Source organism: Triturus cristatus, chromosome 7 (assembly GCF_964204655.1).
Source record: "Triturus cristatus chromosome 7, aTriCri1.1, whole genome shotgun sequence".
Taxonomy (NCBI): Eukaryota; Metazoa; Chordata; class Amphibia; order Caudata; family Salamandridae; genus Triturus; species Triturus cristatus.
The window spans coordinates 1,193,991,567-1,194,007,005 of record NC_140590.1 but is presented as its reverse complement, the minus strand read 5'-3'; the positions used below and the strand labels follow the sequence as shown (position 1 = coordinate 1,194,007,005).

At 45.3% G+C, this 15,439-nt stretch overlaps 1 protein-coding gene across 7 annotated transcripts in view; it reads left to right on the top strand.

The window, feature by feature from the left end:
• LOC146811566 (telomerase protein component 1-like) overlaps positions 1–15,439 on the top strand; it is a 1,575,504-nt gene that overhangs the window by 34,402 nt on the left and 1,525,663 nt on the right. For 5 of the 7 annotated variants that reach the window (XR_014966741.1, XM_085618543.1, XM_085618540.1 and 2 more), the window contains exon 1: positions 3,147–3,740. The exons of the other annotated variants lie outside the window; for them this stretch is intronic. The gene's annotated coding sequence lies outside the window, so the exon portion shown is untranslated. Of the gene's footprint in view, positions 1–3,146; positions 3,741–15,439 lie in introns of those variants that run through there. 7 annotated transcript variants of the gene reach the window in all.

The following is a 15,439-nucleotide window of genomic DNA, read 5'->3' as shown; positions in this document are numbered from 1 at the left end:
AGCGTTTAATTTCCAACGTGCCAAGAGGGGGGAGTTGTGGGGCAGCAAGTTTACGGCAGCAGGGAGAGCCGCCAGGCGGCAAGGACTTGGAGAGTATCTGGGATTTGTAGGTCCCGCTGGGTGTCTGCCACCTGGCCACTGCAGGTTGTTCATGGTGATCTCCAAGGTCTTTTGGATTCTTTGACAAGTTGCTCCTGCTCAGGCAACACGGCGATAAGTGGTAATCTAGAAACTGAGTAGAGCTTGCACCATGGAGAGCCAATGGCTGTGGGTTCGTACACCGCAGTAGTAAGGGCATCTCTTTCTGTGTCTGTAGGCCAAGTGTACCATCGATAGCTCCAGCAGCTGTAATGCTGCTTTTGCGTCTGGGACTGGTCCTGGCAATGTCGCGAACTATTGCAGCCAGTCACGGCACAGGCAAAGATTACCTGTGCTGGTACAACGGAACTTAGCAGTGGAGTCAGCTGAGTGTCATCGTACCCTGGTAAACCGTCAGTGACAGAAGTATGGTTGGGCTACTTACGATCAGGCACCCTCTGCCTGCCGGGGCGGAAGGGTGCCAGTGCCCAGACGGTGCAGGTTGCCTGGGTGGGGCAGACATATATGGGGGTGAGCAATAATATGGCACTCATTTGAGCTCTCTTGCAGTCAAAGAAGGTTATGTTGACATTTTGATGGCATGGTGCCAGTTGCTTCATCACACGCAATTCCCTTGGTAGACGTCTGTGAACATTCTGAATGCTATGTTGGTGGTTAGCACGTTGTCATGCCTTTCAGCTGTGTTTTAGCTCAGGCCGGGCCATGCAGGGGTTAGATGCCGGTGGTCTGCCCTGGGATTCATGTTAACAGGCAGATTGAGCGGCCGAATTTAGAGGAGCTTGGGTCCGACCTCTGGTTCAGGCGCAGATCCTGGTCAGTTCACTTAGTATCCCGTCCTCGAGTTCGTGGAAACAGGCACCTTGATTTGAGAGACGCTCATGTGTGAATTTTTTCGCACTCCAGCCTGGGCTGGCAGCTGCAGGTTGACGAAGTTGCCTTCCAACCAGGGCGACATGGTACATAGGTTTGGTGGGACACGCAAGTTGCAGATCCTGGTAGGTTCACTTAGTACGCTGGCCTCGAGTTCAAGGAAATAGGTACCATTGATTTGAGTAACGGTAACGGTCAGTTCCTCTCGCCCTCCAGCCTGGCGGCCAGCTCTACAGGTTGTGAAAGTGGCCTTCCAGCGGGGGCGATTTTGTCCATAAGATTGGGGGAAACTCCTGGGAAACAAAGTTGGGCGACAATGCACCAGGAGAACAATTGGCATTCCCGGTATTCAAAATTGAGAGGTATTTCATACGTTGGTTCCCCTCTGGGTCACTTGGTACTGTCTGCTCCCTGGTAGACTCGCGGAAGTTTGGGAGGGCATGGCCTCACGGTGAGTGGTGACTGACGGAAGGCGATGGACAGACTCCGACTAGTGCTAGACTCTGATAACTGAGTGTAGGAGGATGTAGAGCGGTTTTGTCGACTCTTACCGCCCCCCGCATTGGCTTCATGGCAGGAGTGGCTGTCAAATATTCTGTTCTTCAGCCAGTCAAAGGTAACATTGGACCTACGCCTACGTTTAGGTTTCAGGTCATGTCAGTCAAAAATCCACTGGGAGTTTAGAAAGGATGGGGGCACCTGTCCAGTAGGGGCATGTTGGCCTCCGGTCCTGCATGGGCTAAGACTTTTTGGGCTGGACCTGGGAGAGGGCCGGTATCAGCAGTGTAAGCAAAGAGGCCTATCTTGGTGGGGGGCCCTGGTTGTGACGGTGGCCACCCCCAGGGCTGTGGAGGAGTTACAGGGTGATCCAGAGTCTGCACATACCATGGGGTACATCATGCAGCAGCACCGCGGGGTGCTAAGCCAGGATACCCAGGGATGTTTTAGCGTTGTCCCCTGGAAGAACGACGGCGCCCCGTTAGCCGACAGGCAGTTGTGGGTCTGAGCAACCGGGGGCTGCCATGTATGCTCCGCCCACCCCTCACGGGGGGGCGTGTGAAGCAAGTGGACTGGGGGTCCACGGATGGGAGGGGTGGCCCCTCCCAATATTTGGTATACACCATTCGGCGTTGCCATGGTGACTTTAGGCTTATCAGACGGGCAGGCGGCATAGCGGCTGGCCTGCCCTGGGATCGCCCGTAAGATAACCCACCATGTTTGCATATTGGTTATGCTAATAAACCTGCAGCAATATTTCTCCACTTACAATACAGTGTCGTGTGGTTTATTTATGTACTTGCCGATATTGGCACTATGGCGTATTGCATGGCATGGAGTTATATGGCTCACGTAATCACAGAGCTGTCGTTTCCAAACTCCATGCCAGAGAAGCTTATCCAGTCAATGATTTTTCTTTGCATTATGGGATTTGCAGTGCTAGTTTTATAATGAGATAAACGCGACTACAAATTCCAGCATGCAAAGAAAGGCTACACTGATTCAGACTCGCTCATAGACCCGTGGAACACGAGAGTTCTATTATCTCTATGCTATTTATTAGGTTTTAAAACCAGAGAAATCCTACTACTTATTGGCCTAAGAATGTTGGCAGGTATGTTTATTTGGTAGGGATGGCTCGTACGCTACAGCGTCATTTTAGCAACTGACCGACTCCATGTTGACTGTGCAGGATCGCCCTTAACTCTGCCCCCTGTTCCTTTCACAATATCTGTTCTCGAGGCGGGCTGTTTGGGTATTTATATAACGTATGCGGCAAATTAAAAAGCATAGGGGGGCATATTATCAAGCCAGGCGATAAAATTATCGCCGTTTTAGCGGCAGAAAGCTGCCGCTAAAACGGCGATAATGGGCTTGATAATATGCTCTATGGAATTCCAATTGAAGCCCATGTTAGACGTCCTTCACATCTAACATGGGCTTCAATTGGATTTCCATGGAGCATATTATCAAGCCCTTTATCGCCTGGCTTGATAATATGCCCCATGGTTGTTTATTTGCTCATCTGACCAATGAGTTAACCGAAGTACTCCAGTGTCCCAGGCCCGTGCATGAGTAGCTCATTCGGTCAAAGTTTTTTACAGTGCATTCTGGGACTTGTAGTCCTGATGTTCTAATGGCGTCAAGGGCTACATGTCCCATAATGCAAAGCTAAAACCTTGCCTGGATGATCTCTATCGCACGCATGGACGACATGTGAGTTTCGGGTAAAGGAGGCGCCTTGACGATTCGCAGGAAGCTGATGCTGCGGGCCATGGGCAAAGTTGGAGTGCGGTTTAAAGTTGACGACTACGGTTGGTACAGAAAAGACTGATCCGGTCTGACTACATAGCAGCGAAAGCTTCTTACGTCGTGGCTTTCCGACCCCACCCGTAAGTGCTTTGGTGGCTGCTCGTTTCACTCCTGAGTGACCGCGGAGCAGTTGCATGGAGCCAAGGCACCGGAATGAGATACACTAAACGCACAGCACACGCGCAGATCCCTGAAGGGAAGGCGTGGGCGCTTTCAGCACGGACCTCGCCTTCAATTTACCTAGGGCAGCACAGGCAGCCTCAGGTGGGAGTAGAGCTGTGAGCCGCGCCTTCTCGATACCACGCAGTAACCTTTACAACCCGGAAGCGCGGGACCGCAAAGTGCAGCTGCCCTGTGTGCTGTTAGGAAGAAGACCCAGGAAGCATAGGGCGAACAGCCATCCTTCCACCGGTCACAGGACCAGCAGCCCTCACTCACAGGACTTCAGTCGGCTGTCACAGGTGAGGCTGAGACCATGAAAGGGACAACAATTACCAATGTTAAAAGCTGGTCGTTGAATAGGCTGAAAGTATGGTCACGCATGCCTGTCAACTCACTCTGACAGACGGTGCTACACACTTAGAAAAATAATCGCCATCCAAACAAGCATTGGCATAGCCAATAGGTCTCGCCTTTGGGACCTTTTAAGTGTTTACCATACAGCTATTGTTGAACCAAGAATATTGTGCTGCATAACTAAATACTTAGAAGATCCCAAGAGCGAGATCTATTGACTGCCAATGCTTGTTTAAAAAGGGAATGCAAACTTTTTTGTTCTAAAAAGATCAAAGTTAAAACTCCTTGCTACATACTATCAAGAAGGAAGGTGGAACACATGGGCAAACCATGATCAGTGTAAAAAAAACCGTCTGTCACTTTGTAGAATAAAAACACGTTGGCCTATTGCAAAGCAATCTATGCTGATATAAACCTCACAGCCTGACAATTGTTAGCCATTTAGATTAGCTAAAACACTCCACAACCAACCCACAAAGATGCAGAAGAAAAAGTGTAGCACTCTAATAGCGTGACATGTGCGGAACGCTTAGGAAATTATACCGTTTCACCTGTCTGTACAACAGGAACACATAATGGAGACCATTGCCATGTGAAGGAACTGAGCATAAGCCTACATTCACTAACATACATTTTATTCAAGACTTTTAGACCTGTTTTGTAAATGTTTTGAAACCTGTAAAGGCTAAAGAAGTATAAATGAAATGCAACAGAGTAGAACACAACTATTTTATACATGTGTTCAAGTGCAACTCAGTAGAGAGTAAAATACAGTCAACAGTTGCATTGTGTGATTCACACAATCATACTATACAGAGCAACAACATTAGCAAACCAATTTGAAAGGTACAAAACGGCAATTTGCACATTAATTTAGTCATCCACATCTTAACTCCCGAAGAAGAAACGCCATCTAGGTAAAATATGTTTTTTCCCTCAAATAGGGACCGTGCCTTTACTTGAGACTTCTGAGTGGTGATTTCAGCTACTATGATGCATCAGTGGAGATCTGTGGTCGGGGAGGGGGAGGGAATAGAAGCGCAGAGAGAGGCACGCAAAGCGCGCGCCCGCGCACATGCACTCAAGCTCTAGGCAGCATCTGGTAGCACTTTTGTTTACCCCTTTTCTAAAAGTCGAGCAGCAGCGCATGCCTGCTCTAGGCTCAACCTAAAAATGACTGGTCTACTCCTGCAAACTATGTTGAGGGAGCATCTCAGATTCCTGCTACCAGTGGTGTTGCTGCTTAATCAAAAGCATGCCACTCAGACCCTCAAATATTCCTCTGTTTAAATAACAAATATGACATGTCCTGCTGCTAACGTTTGGATCATTGGTTTATATCACAGTTGGTGGCATGCTGACACTGTTAGGGCCTTCAGCTAGCAGCGACAGCAACAACACACTAAGAACAGAGTTATTACTACACAGACTACGGCCCCAACACAAACAAGACTTACAAGTGCAGAGCACATACACATTAGACTTGTTACCCAATGTATCCTGATATCATCGTTGCAGCTAAACCAGACACAAATTGGCAAGTATCGCGAGGTTGTAGCCAGCCTCACCTGCAAGAAGGTACTGGATTTGAAGTCTATGCTCAACACCATGGTCAGACAGGCATTGTGCAGCATTCAGAGACATGCACCATGGGCATGGACCATCATCACATCACATGACCACAGCAATCATGGTCAGTAATGACAGCAATACACAAATATGGGTCTCATCGCCACCAACCCTTCATGGTAGACTGATTGAGGGAAAAGACCAGAAGCCTGCGGAGCTGTCCTGGCAAGAATCATCCTAACTCTCCACAGAGCCACTTTTCAGGGATGAAGGCAGCATAAGCATTCACTCAGTGCCAACAACCAGAACCAGTCCAATAAAGGCAGTAGGACACACAGAGAAGGTAAAGTTCTGAATCTTCCACACTAGCTTGGAAATAAAGAACAAGCCATTTTTTAAAAGATTATGAGTCCTGCAGAGAGAGCTTCCGCCTAGAAGGCTAGCTTTGTGAGCTTCTTCGTGGTCTTCTTCCAGGTCTTTTGTAAGGACTTACTAGTCCCACGCTGTGACCTTCCTTCAACTTAACTTCTACGTTTGCTAGGATCTCAAGTAGTACCAACCCCACTATCACTTTGACTTCAGAGTGCTTATCAGTGCAAGAGGTCACCAGACATGTAATCTTCCAGAACCAGCTTTATCCCAGATCATATCATATCTTCACAGAGAAGCACCTTCTCAAGGCAATAGGACCCAGTAAGATGGGGTTCATACAAAAGCCTCTTCGGTGCTGCAGTGTCACAGAATTTTCATATTTCCACAACAAAAATACCTTGATGGGTAGGTGGTGGAAAATAAATCCCCTTCTAGCCGTAGGTAGTCAGTGTTACGGAACTCCAAAACTGTGAGTTCTCAGGAGTGTTTAATTAGTAGTATAGGTTGTTAGCAATTTGTGCAGCGGTTTATAAGAATAGGGTATTTGCAGTGCACTAGGACCCAAGGAATCTGATCTTCTCCCCTTGGTGCTAAAGCACTAAAGTAATGCGGCCTTTTCTCTGAGAGCTTTCTTAAGATGCCAGCTAGGATGAGCTTCTCCCAAAAGTGCAATCCCAGCGATATGGGATAACATCAAGTGGTACCTCCTCAGTTCTCCAAACCACTTCAATGTAAGCATCCCTCAGAAGTGTTTTGTCAGTGTTGTGTGAATCCAGCAGTACTGCCTCCTAATTCCATGTAGTGTTAGTTTCTGCCAAATTTGCCTTATTGATGCTGGGGAAGACACTTGCAAGATATTACATGTTTTCATTGTATCCCTCCCATATTAGTGTTTAAGGGTCCTAGTGATGCATGCTTCCATGGTTAAGGAGTCCAGTAGTAGGTTGTCCCCCACGAGTGCTTTCTCAGTGGTATAGGTCGCTAGCAGCCTGTGCAGTATTCAGCAAATCCATCTCAATGCCGTGGGATCCCAGGTAGAGTCAGCTTCTCCAAGCAGTACATTGCTATGCTGTAAAACCCCAGCAATGGACCCTTCCACAAGCAGTGTCTCCTCAGTGCGGTAGACTTCAGCAAAGCTCATTCGTGTTTGTCAATGCGAGAGGACGCAGTATCGTTTCCGCATTCAAGACGCCACGCACTGTTGGCTTCTTCTTTCGGCTTTGCCTTCTCTATGATACAGCAGGGGTTTACAAGCCATCGATAGTTGCGCTGTGTTTTCCTTCTTCTCAATTTCATTCAAAACCGTTCGATTGCTCTTATTTTGTAAAGTTTATTGGGGCCTGTGACTAGAATTATACTGCTTATAGGCAATTCGGTTTCGGTCGCTGCTATCATCCAAGGAATTATTCTCCCCCCCCCCCCCCCCATTTTAATGCCATGCTGTTAGGAGCACGTGCAACTACAAACTGTACACGGGGATTACTAGGACAGCGGCTGAGGAGTTATGAGCTTTGGAGAACTGAATAAAGACTCTGCACTCAATTAGTCTCAAATTCAAATCCATGTCAAATATGTTAAGATATGTTTTACAAATAGACAAAAGCATTGGCCGCTCACGCAAACACAAGCATCGCGGCACCGGCGCTTTGCTTTGAACATTAAAAGTAAAGCGTGGGTGCCGCGATTATGGCAAAAGTAAAGAAATAGATGTTTTTTTCTATTTCTTTACTTTTGCGAAAGTGAAAGTCATCATGGTTCTAATGACCCGTGAAAGACTGCTGGCGGCCGGCTGCGTGAACGCAAGCGCTAGGCCAGCCAGCAGCACTTTGAAATCTCATCTACAAAAAGTCTCTCCGAGCAGCGCATGCGCGCTGACTAAGCGAGACCTAAAAATAATTGCCATTATCTCTTTCTTAAATTCCCTCTCCTGCGTGGCAGCTAAACTATTACCCAGCATGTTCTGTTACATTGCACATTAGAATTTTGCTACAGGGCAATGTATAGACATAATGACATCCGTTTCTCATGCTTATTGGAAGGAAGCATGCTCAGTCTCAGCTGCTATAATAATTAAAGCTAGGTAGAAAACTAACCAAGTCGGCCCCTGTCAAATGTAACAAATAAGATTACACCATGAAGCAAAATGCCAATGTAACCATGCACATGCGAACGAAGGGATGCTCCCCGATATCCATTCTGCACGGCCAGACCCTCATTACATCAATTCATCATAGTGTAACCTAGATAAAGAGAACGGCTACCATGAAGAGAGAGAATGTACTACTGCAGCAAAATGCGCCTTCCCTTCTGCATAGGGGGGCAGGGCATCAGAAACAGCTGTGCTTTATGCAACATCTGATCACATTTGTCAAGCCTAACCGAATCTGAGCGGCGTCTCCCTCTGGGTGAAGGCTTTTAGCAGACATCCAGGTTGATTCAGAAAGAGCAAAACTCTTTGGTGTTATCTAGAGGCTGTGGATGGACAGAATGTGTTGGTACTCACTGTTCTAAAAGATGTCTTCATGCGTTGGTTAAGTTTTACACAATAACTAAATGGACTGATTCTGTTCTGATGATGCACGATGCAAGTAGATTTGTTGCTGACTGTCAAGAGCCAGGCCACTCTTTCTACTCCTAAACTCTTTGACACATCTTGGTGTGAATGTAGCTTGTCTGATTGTTTGTCGCTGCATGCCAGCGTGAGGTGGACTTCTTTATTTCAGTATTTATAACCGAAGTGACAAAGCTACTGTTTTTCCAGAAACTGCACTGAAACCTGCTGATGCCTAAGTAGCAGAGGCTGTTACAGAGTCTCTGTCAGTGTCTGCTTTTGGAGTATTAGATAACTGACTATATATACATACTCCTATTTCCAGAGGTGCTGCAAACTATATCCAAGCCACCAACATACTACCTACTGCTAGGGCATATGTTGCTCAAATTCCAAGTTGTCATGCAGGGCCCCGAAAAATAATCAAATCAATGAAAAATAGTTTTATTTGGTTAAAAGATAACCATAAAACAGCATACTTCCCAATATTTACGGATTATAATTAATTAAAAATATTCTATGTACGCTCTTCTTTAAAAATTGCCCAATCGCATAACAAACCTCGATTGAATGCAACATTTAAAAATATAACAAGCATTAACAAAGCCAATAGTTCTTGCCTTTGAGATTATTGCCTGTGGCTTTTCCTTTGCTTTCTGTGGAGTGGAATTATTTGTTGTGGTGTGGAATTATGTGGTGCAGGCAGGAATTAAGTGGTGTGGTGTTGGTTTGTATTGTGTGGCATGTAATGGTGTGGAATTGTGTGGTGTGGAATTGTGTGGCATTGAGGGTAATTATATAGAGTGCAATTATGTTGCATGGTGTGGAATTCATTTATGTGGACTGTAATTATGTTGCATGGAGTTGAATTTTATGGAGTGTTATTGTGATGTGGAGTGTCATGGATTGGAAATATGTGCTGTGGGGTTGAAGTATGTTTTGTATGGTGGAATTATGTGGTGTTGTGTGGATTTAAACTAGGTGGTGTAGACTGTGTAGTGTTGCGTGGAATTTTGTAGACTGAAATTACGTGGCATGGAGCAGAGTTGAATTTTGTGGAACATAATTGTGTTATGGAGTGGAATTATGTGGGGGGGAGATGTTGCAATCCCTGTTGCAATTGGGCGTAGCTGACACGGAAGATGATCGAGGTGGGCTGAGGGAACTACGTTAGTTGACAAGGGGCTGGCTCGCCTGGTGGAGTATCGCGGCACTAGATGCTGCAGCTTTGATGCAGAAGGTGAGACACAGGAACACGCAGGACATTGTCTGTATGACACTCTAAACAGGAGATGCGGGGGCTGGGAGGAGGAGACCGGGTAGGGGGGTGGGGGTGGGGGGCACCTAGACACATGTTGAGAGCTGCTGGTGTTCTTTTAGTTGTTATTCTGTAGGGGAGACAGCTCCCCGGCTGCAGAGATTGGTTATTGATAAATTAATTGGTTATCTGTTTTTTGGAATGACTGGAGGGAACGAGCATAACACTAAGGCTGCTACTTTATAGCCCCCACATAGGGTACGACCTCAAAGCATGCGGTGCTGTAGTAGTTTCACTCACAGCCAAGGGGGCCTTTCATATAAGACAGAACTGAACACCGCCCCCACCGTTACAGGTCATCGCAATTGATTGTATAATAACATGAAACTATATCCCGTGGGTTAATTGTAATTGTGCACTAAACTACTACACGATGTGATGTATAACTATTGTCACAAAATTCAATAAACAGATTTCTAAATGAAATGGAGTGAAATTATGTGGATAGAAATTATGTGGCATGGTACAAAGTGGAATTTTGTGGAGATTAATTATGTGGTGTGAGGGGGAGTGGAATAATGTGTTATGGAGTGAAGTGAATGTATGTAGTGTGGAGTTGAAATGTGTACTGTAAATATGTGGCAAGGTGCGGAGTGTAAATGTGGGGAGTGCAATTATGCAGCATGGTGTGGAGTTGGATTTTGTTGAGTGCAATGATGTGTTTTGGAATTCAGTGGATATATATATATATATGGAGTGTAATTATGTGGCATGGAGTGGAATTATGTGTAGTAGAATTGTGATGTGTGTAGTGGAATTATCTGAGTTGAATTGTGTTGTGCGGAGTGTAATTATGTGGTTTGGGGCAGTGTGGAATTATGTTGCATGGAGTGGTAATATGTTATGTGAAATTATGTGGCATAGAGAGGAATGGACATCTGTGTCATGGGATTTGCTGGATTGTAAATATGTCACAAGGAGTGGAATGATGTGGAGCGGATTTGTGTGGAGTTGAACTGTGTGGTGTGGAATTGAGAGATGTTGAAATGTGTTGTGTGAAGCGGAATTATGCGGTGTGGATTTGTGTGCTCTTGCATTGCACGGCATAGAATTGTGTGGTGTTGTGTTGAATTATGTGAAGTTGATTTATGTGGAATGTAATTATGTGGCATGCCATGGGGGTGAATTATGTGGTGTGGCATTGTGTAGCATAGAGTGGAATTATGATATGATTAGTGGACATGGACGGGTGGCTGGTGGGAGAAGAAGAAAGAGGAATGGGACAGGAGGGGATGGGTTAAAATACAAGCTTCCCAGTGGAAAAATAAATAACTTCAGTAATGCCTCCGCCGACCCTACCCCTTTGCTGCACCCCTTCATAGGATACCCCTCCTACTGTGACCCATCCCTTCCATTCAAGAATTGCAGATTCGAAGCCCCCCGAGCTAATCTCCATTGGTCTAGGACACACTTCTAGGCGTGAGGAGGGACGGGCAAAGCTGAGATGTCCTATGCATCATGCATGCCTCATCTGTCGCTTCACGGCCTCCTTGCTATCTCCAGAGAGGCTGGTAGTGGAAACTATCAATTAATCACAGACTGCTTACTACAAAATACTTCCTGGATGTGGCAGTCAGTCCCGCATGATGTCTTGCCAGGTTTCATTTGTCAGACCAGCTATTAAAATACTAGTTGTATTGGGAAAAGTCAGTCACAAGTCGAACCAGTGCTCCTCAAAGAGTGGGGATACGTTCTCACCTTCTCTCCAATGTTAGTATGGTTAAAGGTACTGCCAGTCAAATTGTTGTGTGCTTTTGGAAGCGCGTAGGGACTAGGGAAACGTAACAATAAAAAATCAAGGAAAGAGAATATTGGAATGAATCAAACAGACTTATGTAGTTGACGTGGTGAAAGGTAGTGGCCTAATGGCTAGCACTATAGATGGTGGAACTGGGGAACCAGGCTTGAATTTCACTGCCAGCTCAACATTCTGCAATTCTGGGCAAATCATGTATCTTCCCGTGCCTACACAAAATTAATTTGTTCTTGTGAAAAGCACTCCAACACCTTCGAGTCACATTCGCGCTGTATATAATATCTGCAACACAAACGAAAGTCAGAGGACGGGACAAATGCATCTGTGCTCCAACTAATTTATTATGCTGTGTGGGGGCACGGCAATGGGAGGGGGAACCAGCAAACACAGACAAGAGAAAGGAGCAGAAGACGGAGTCAGCTACAAAAGATGGACTTTGTAGAGTGGCTTTACAAAAAGAAACCAGCATTAGCAGCCTGGGAGTTGTGCGTGTGCGCGCGCGCTAAAAGAAAAAACAAAAAATACAAGCATTGGCCACGAAAGTCATCGCGATCACAATCGCTGTGAAAGCGAAAGTGATTGCGATGACGCAGAAAGGTGTTCATGAGTGCTGCTGGCTGGCCTAGCGCATCGCGGCTGCGTGCGTGCACGTGAGCGTGCACGCAAGCGCTAGGCCAGCCAGCAGCTCTTAAAAAACTCACATACAAAATGTCTCTCCGAGCCAGCGCATACGCTGGGCTCAGCGAGACCTAAAAAAGCAACACGCCTCCCTATATTTCACTGTTCCAATGTGCTTTATTCTCCATTCATTTTAATGGGATCAGTACGCCATCACCGTTTTTTGAGAGCTAACGGATTGTCACATCTTTGTTACGTTTTTTAATATTCATTTAAAAAGCATAGTTAAAGGTTATGGTTCAGTGAACACAAACCAGAAAAAGCCCCAAAATTAATCCGTTATGGTCAAGGCCATTGGAATTATGATACAGCGAATGACCAAAGTATGCGGCGAGGTTGGCAAAATATTGCGGCAAGGAAAGGAATATTGTGCGGTATAATGTAGCACACTTTGTGATAGTATTACGTCATTATTTTGTCTTTTGTTTATTTTTTTCATATGTTAACAGCAGCTGGGAAATTCCTTTACCTCATTAGCATCAGGCTGACAGGCAAATTATAAGAGTAAGCACCAGAGAGGTGACCAGTCAACCTTAGTGTTTTTGAACTGCAATGCAACATATGTTGCTGTTTTTTTTTTAAATAACTGTTGATCCGTTTGAGTTACAAATATTTTTTTGTTCAAATCTGCAGGTTATGTAGCAGATGGTGGGTTACGTAGCAAATGCTCCAAATCATAATTATGCGGAAAACGACTCGTCAACAAAATGACGAGTCGTTTTCAGTGTCCTTGGTTGGGTTACGCAATACTCAACACACAGAATAACACACTCCAGCAACCATGTTTTGCTTTTGTTATGGTTTTCTTGGATGTTTTGCTGTTTTTTTTTATATCTATTGGTGCAAACAACCACTTATAACCTTTAAAAGTTTTGTTCTTTACTGATGGATATTTTTTTAACAAACTTTATTTAGGTTTTTGAATACAGGAGGTATAGCATCCCAGGTCATATAGAAGTTTACAACGTATTGGTTATAACTTATTATCCTGAATGTATATATTAACAAGACAGCAATGTGTAATTTAACAGTGGTATATACCTACACCCCTTCCCATTAGTCACATGTTGAACGTTCCATTGAAGCCTGCTGTAGAATGCTCAGGCATATCACAGTTGCGACAGTTAAGGCAGTTAAGGAGAGTGGATGACCGAGTAAAGAATACTCTTCATATACATCCTCTTGTCTTCCATTCATTTTGAATTGCAATAATATTGTTATGGAACATTGTATATTAATTTAAGAAAATTATCATACCAAGGGTACGACACATTGATAAATTGCATTACATCGATGCTTATCGTCCATGACATCAACTCTTGCAAGCTTCCTAGAAAACATTTCGGCATGCAGTAAAGCAGTGCTTTAAATGCGCCGGTACTCACAGGTACTGAGTACCTGCACTTCTTATTTTTACCACTCTGAGTACCGGCACTTCTCTGCTGCCAAGGAGAGTACCGGTACACATAAACGGTAGGCGCCTTGGCTGTGCTGTTGACCTGTCTGACAGCCAAGGCACTTATGTAGCAGTGACTGGTGAGCTGAGCCCCCGCTGAACTATTGAGGGTGGGCTCATTTGCATAACGTCCGGTATTCAACATCCTGCTGTGTGGAAAACACAGGATTGAGGCAGCGCAATTAAGAAATCCAAAGAAGCAAACGAGGTTAAAATGGCTTTCATCTTTCCTGAAACATCACCGCCTTTGGCTTTTGCAAGGAGTTAACCTATTTTGTTTATAGAAACGCATTTCTCGTGTGTTTTGGTACCTGCTGCAAGTAAGTCAATAAGTAAAAGTATGTCTTGCTCTTAGTCCCGCCCCCAGCCCCGCCCACTCACCCCATTTTAATGAGTACCTGCACTATTTTTTTCCCATTTAAAGCACTGCAGTAAAGCAACATTTAAACTCCCAATAACGCTTCTTCAAAATCTATCTCTCCCTCCGAGGGTGATGTAGTAGTAGGATGGCAAATCACTGACCTGTGAAGGATTGTTGATATATGATCTAGTCCACCTCTAAGTGGACCTGCACTTTTAATGTATGTGTTTAAGGGATACATGGTTTTCTCACATTTACTCATATTCTCTTTAACTGTAGCCAACGTGTTTTCATGGCAATGGTACACCGTAATTAGTGCTACTGTGTTTAGGTGTGGGGGGTAGGAGAGAGTTGGGTCGCGTCCAGGTGTGGGCTATTGTGAGGTGTGAAGCGAGAAAACAATAAGTGGGAAATTTTCCTGCATGAGTGGTCAGTGAGTGTTCTATTTCGTCAACTGTGTCTCCCAGAAACAACAGTAGGGGGTTCAGGGGTAAGTCAATGACTGTTATTGGTTTAATTTGCTCCAGAATCTCACTCCAAATTGCCTGCATTATCACCAAATATGAGCCATCGTTCACCTTTCCCCGCAGCATCTCTGACAAGCTGGACATTGCATAGAGATGGCTTGACGTGCGATGCCCGGTCAAATAATTTTTTAACTATTCTCCTTATGTTGTATGCAAATGTGTGATTTTAGCTGCTTGAGACCGCAGATGGTGTCCTTGGTTTTGGGGGTGAATGGTGGTAGGCGGACCTTTTGCATTCTTCCGAAGGCGATCCACTTGAGGGTGGTTCCTTGGATAATGATGTTATGAAGTCTTCTGGTCAGAGTGTGATGATATACAGTTTCAAAGGCTGCTGAGAGGTTGTGAAGGATCAGAGGCGCTGTTTCTCCCTGGTCAAGGAGCTCTGATGTCATTGGTGGCTGCGACCAAGGCAGTCTCGGTGCTGTGGTTGGCGTGGAATCCAGATTGGGAGGTGTCTACGGGAAGGTTCTGCTCCAGATATTTAGTGAGGTGTTGGTTGATGGCTTTTTCCAGGACTTTGGCAAGGAAGGGGAGAATGGAGATGGGGTGGTAGCTTTTGAGTTTGCCAAAGGTAGGTTGATGGTCTTCGGGAAAAGTGGCTATGGAAAGTGATGAGTTAATTAGCTCTCTGCTGATCCTGCAGCTTCCTAAGTTGAAAATGCAGTTTGGGAAGAGTCCGTGGGGCCTCCTGAGTGCACGAGGTTCATGATGTTTGTGCAGTCTTCCCATGAGGTAAGTCGGTAGTCTATATTGGTTTCAGTGAGTGCCTGAAGAAAGTCTGAGGGCTTGGATTGGGGTTTGTAGTTCTTATAGATGGTGATGATCTTGTCAGTTATCGCATAGTTCTTGGGAAGGTGTGATGCTGTTTTCTGTGGCTACGTTATTGGAAAAACTTTGACTATGTTGCAGAGCTCTTTCCTGTGGTTGGAACTGGACTCAATGCAATCGGCAAGAGCTTTAGTCTTTGTCCCTCTCAGTAGCCGGTGGTAGAGGTTGAGGGAGATCTTGAAGGTGGTCCTGTCTGAGGTGTCTTTGCTTGTGTGGTATCATCTTTCC